The sequence below is a fragment of the Octodon degus genome, unplaced genomic scaffold (genome assembly GCF_000260255.1).
Source record: "Octodon degus isolate 3935 unplaced genomic scaffold, OctDeg1.0 scaffold00007, whole genome shotgun sequence".
Taxonomy (NCBI): Eukaryota; Metazoa; Chordata; class Mammalia; order Rodentia; family Octodontidae; genus Octodon; species Octodon degus.
Window position 1 is genome coordinate 23,372,875 of NW_004524583.1, and position 5,517 is coordinate 23,378,391.

Sequence of the window (5,517 nt, forward strand, 5' to 3'; positions counted from 1 at the left end):
TGGCATGTGGTGCTGGGGGATTGAACCGCGGTCCCTGTGCTTTGCTAAGCTTGTTCTAAGTAGGTGCTTTAGACCACTGAGCCATCTCACCAGCCCCTCTTATCCTTCTTAATCAGCACATCACATTTGCTTGTCCTAATGAAAACAAAAAAGAGGTCAGAGGATTTGTGACTGAAATGTTTGGGAGTAAGTCTAGAGTGATTTAGGAACCTTCAGCAGATCGTTTTAAAAAAATAAAACGAGGCGCTATGACATGTGACTTTCATTCAGGAAAATATGCACTTATCTCTTCCAAAAATAATGAAAATAATGACAGTAACATCAAAACATTCAGGATGATTACTTCCTATGGTTTTGTACAAAGACTGAGGGAATAATACACTCAAAAATAGTACTGGAACGTGAATGAATGAGCAGCTAATCAGAAACAGAATTAATAAACCAATGTAACCATGTAATAAGCAAAATATGGAAAGTGGTAGTAGGCAAAAAACACCATTTATTTAAGAAAGTTCCATATGTAATACAATGTTAGATTTACTTGAGTAATGTTTAGGTAATGCTATTACATATTCTGTCAACAATTCTGAAAAGGTAACAACTACAACCATAGAAGTGAAACTCCATAGCTCCTCTCTCTTCTCTGACAAAAATATTACTATAATATATTCTTTATTTACCCTACTAATTAAGTTATGAGAGCGTATATTGTTATTAACATTGTGAAGAGCAGTACAGGGATTTTAGTAGTTGAAATTACTACGTGACATTTAGGCATTTCCTTTTGTGGGTATTAGTTTACTTTCTGAAGCTGAAATAAAATATCTGAGAGTGGGTGCTATGCAAACAAAAAGGTTTTAGTCACAGTTTTGGAGGTTGAAAGCTTTTTATTGGTCTATATTGAGTCTGCCATGATTTGGTCTCAACATAGCAGAAAAATGGAAATGGAGCCAGCCAGGTATGGAAGCAGGAAAATGTGTGGAGTGGACTTGTTTGATGACCATCCACTCTATCAAGAGCAATCTGCTGTCCTGTGAGAACTATATTAATTCCTGACAAGTATAATGTCGCCAACACTTAAGCAAGTTCCACCAAGCCCATCTCTTAAAGGTTTACCACCTTTCAATACTTCCCCAGTGGGGATTAATATTTGGAAGGACAAACCACATCTACATCACACCAGGGTGTTTTCCAAAGGAAAGAAACTCAGTCTCCAGAATAGGTATCTTTGCTGTCATATGGATTTCACTGTTACTCACAGGAGCCCAGATACAGAGACAATTGAAGGATGGGTAAAGAAATGTGGCATCTTCAGGTTCAGTGGAGTACGCTTCAGCCATAGGAAAGGAATCTGAATCCTGCCATTTGTGACAACAGGTACGAACCTTGAGTACATCACACTAAGTGAAATAAGCAAGCCATAAAAGTACATTGCATGATCTCACTGATATGTGGATTCAGAAAACACACCCCCGGAATCTGGGATTAGAATGGTGATTACCAGGGACAGGAATGTAGGGAAACTGAGGAAGGAAATGTTGATCAAAGGCCACAAAGTTTCAGTTCCAAGATAAGTAACTTTTGTTATTCTAACTTATGAATTCTAACTTGATGCACAGCATGGTCGCAAGAGCTAACTGCTGGAGCACCCACTTTGTGACTGGGGAAGTGGAGTTCAGGAAGTGGAGTTGCATCTTGCTTCCGGTCATGGTGCAAGCACAGGGCGAGCTGGCGTTTGAACCTGGGTAGCCAGGAAATGGGTTCCTTGTGTGACCAAGATGCTGTTTCCCCTCTGCTAGGGTGGCTTTTGCACTTTGTTTTCATCTACCCTTCGGCTCCCAGCCTGATAGTAGCTCCTTCCAACTGTAAACTCAATGGAACTTGACACTGAAGTTCCACATGCAGATGCATCCCACTCCACCAAGTCCCCCCTCTCACGATCATAAAAACTGGCTCATATTACAATACAATATAAAACAAGGAAAAAACCCTTAAGGATTTTTCTGGCTCTGGATATTTCAGTGTGTCACAAAACTTTAAATAATCATTCCACTTCTAAGCATTTCGTTGTGTTGTAACTTGGGGTTTTCATTCTATTCACTTTTACTCTCTTGCAAAAGCTGGAGCAAATTAACTATCTCACAAGTGTGAGACATATATGTGGGTGGCTGGAAAAGGAAAATTCTACAGTGATACATGCTGAATGCTCTTGTGTCATCATCCTCTTCTTCATATTTCAAACCATAAAGACCAACTTACAAGGTTGGTAGTAAAAACCTATATAGAAAATTTTGTAAATGAAAATCATTCTGAGCAATAGTCTTTGTTGCTCAGTCATAGCTCACAATTTGGGGCTTAAATCATGTTTGCTGTGGTGATTACAGAATAAAACCACTTTGATGCTTACAGTTTTCACAGAAGTGGTTGACAGCATCCCCTATTCATCCTTGGAGATGGGAGAGCTGCAAGGCACCGTGAGCCTCATGCCTTCGACACGGGCTCAGCCACACCGGTGACATGCAGAGCGAATTGGAAAGAGGGACGAGCAATCGGCCCATCTGGCACACGCACCTGTCTTCACGGTGAAGTCAAAGCTGAGACAGGAGGTGCAGGGGTGAGGTGCAGCCATGCTGGGGAGAAGCAGGAGGGTGGCCAGGGGGCACTTGCTGAGCTGATGCTGGGCTGGGGGTGGCAGGAAGGGTAGAGCTGGGCAGAGAGTAAGTGGAAAACTGCCAGCGGCACATGCAGTGGTGAAAGTGTAGAAGAAAAGAGGGCAATTTTGCTAGGATTTAGCATTGTGTAAAATGTATTACTGAAAGCAAAGAACAATCTACAGTCAGCCATCAGATAGGGGTGGGCACCTGAATGAAATGGGTTTTGTACTTAGGTGCTGTGGTTGGTGGAGGGGCGATGGGAAAGTTTGCTAGACACTGAAAGATTACATCTTCTGCAAAATTGGGATAGGAACAAGAAATACATAAATTGTTCTTACCGCACCGTATTGAAGTTTTTGTTTTGTTTGTTTCAATAACACCCTGGACATCCAGCAGCTGAAGCTTGGCATATATTGCCACAGATATGCCACAAACAAACACAATCTTTCTGAAATCCATACTTCTTTCAAATTATTGGCCATGGTAATTAGTATCAGCCACACACAATGACTTGTTGCAATCCTAGGGATCATCTCAACATCATGCCGGAAACTCTAAGAAAAGTTTAGAAGTGAAGAAATACTGAGAATTTATCCAAGATAGTTTTCAGAATAACTAAGCTGGGAAGGACACAAAAGCCACCTGTTCCTGTGGTTTCTTTGACGGAGAAAAGGTTTTTTAAGAATCCCTTAGGTACTAATGTGGGCTTAGGAATTATTATGAAGTTTCAAACCACCTAAAGGTATCCTATACACAGTAAAAAAAAAGTACTCCAGGCTCTTGAGAGATGAACGTCCTTTGGTTTTAAATAGTGTCACACCATCTTAGATTCCTAAATGAGCACATTGCTATCACTGAAGTGATAAGAATCAAATTATTAAGATTTGTATTTGCCATATAAAATCCTATTAAACATGAAAAACATATGGAGGAAATTGGAAAAAATAAAAAGAATTCCTTGTTTTTCTTTTGCAGTCCAGAAGACAATTCTAAGTCTTTGCTAATTCAAACTAATAACTCACATTAGTTGTTGGAATTGATGGGACACACATGTGACATCACATGTGACATGTGATGACATGTATACTGTCATGGTTGGATTGCAAACATTCTCTGTGCTACCTTTGTTTATTTTTGTTCCTTTTTGCCTCATCCCTTTTTCTATCACATACTAATCATTCTACTATATTCAGGTCAATGTTTTACTCCAGTTTCCTAATATGAAAGAAATCAGTGCTTGGGCCCAGGGGTGGGGCTGGCATGGCAGGTGGTGCCACGGATCGAACCCTGCACTTGCCTAAGCAGGTGCTTAGTCAGCTGAGCTATCTCATCAGTCCTTTGTCATATCTATTTGGAGTTGGAGAAGCTTCCATACCTGGATATCTACTTCTCTCAAAAGGGGAAATCATCTATTACCTATTTAATTAGTATATTTCTGCTTTTAACTTTTGACTCAGCTCTCTTGCTTGTTCTAGTCATGCTTACGTTTCTTCTCTCAAGGTATCCCATACATCTCTTTTCTGTTCGTTTGTTTGTTTATGTCACATTCAGTTAAAATGTGACACTTCAACTTCCTGTTTCAGCTTATGTTCCTTTTCCTGGTTCATCTATACTACTTGCTAATTTTTTTTTTCATTTGACTCATTCAACCTTACATTTTCATGATTTCTATTGGGTCATTTCCCTGCATCTCCATCTCCTAGCAGGATTGATCTTTCATATCCAGCAAGGATTTTTCTTAAGTCATTTAGCCATTTATTTCTATTCTTCATTTCCTTAGTCATTTTAAAATCCTTCTTTTGAATTCTTTGTCCAACTTTTAATCCACCTTGTTATTTTCAAGTCAGATGTCAGAGTTTCTGATTTGATGCCTCCCATCACTGTGCTTTTTCATACTTCCTGTTTTTTTTATCATGATATGCATGCATTTCTTGGACAGATATTCACTCCAATTTTATGTGTGAGGCCTGTTGGTGGAAAGCCATCTTTTGACAGCATGGAGTGAGATACCAGTTTGTCGTGCAGTTTTAAGTTTGATTCTAAATAACTTTCATAGTGTAGTTTTCCTAGAGGCATCCTCATTTGTGATAAGTCTAGACACTAAGTGTATATTATGCCAAAGCATGATGGTCTTTCTTTGCCTGTAATCAGACAAGGCCGAGGCTCTGATGTTGGGTCAGAAAAGTGTAGGCTAAACTGCGCAATATATTCACTGCAGCTGCAGTGCCCATGAAGATTGTATTATTTCTGTTTGCTGTTGTTAAGGGGGTTAAATGTCCATTTTAAAATCCTTCTTTTGAATTCTTTGTCCAATTTTTAATCCACCTTGTTACAGGCGGATTATTTCTGTTTGCTGTTGGAAGAAGTTGCTGCAGGAAGAAGTCATAGTGCTGCCAGTCATGACTGGCTGGGACCAGGTCAAGTGCTGGGAACATCTGTTTCCCTATTCTTCCTCTTGAGATATCAGTCAAGGTTCAAATGGGAATGGACTGAGGCTGGAGGAAGGCAAAATGTATCTCAGCAGGACAGCAAGTCTACCATCACAGCAAGCACTCGTCCCCAGGATGCTCAGAGCACTGTGATGTGTGCCTTCCCCCGTATCGGGTGCTTGCAGCTTCGGGATCCTCTTCCCTAGCTGGATGGCTGGCACTGAAATTGTGAACAGGTTTGCACTTCACTCAATGTTGCCATTCCATTTTTCCATGCTGCTTAAGTCTGGGTAGTGTTTTTCTTTTGTTGTTGTTGTTGTTGTTGTTGTTGTTGTTGTTGTTGTTGTTGTTCTTCTTCTTCTTCTTCTTCTTCTTCTTCTTCTTCTTCTTCTTCTTCTTCTTCTTCTTCTTCCTCCTTCTTCTTCTTCTTCTTC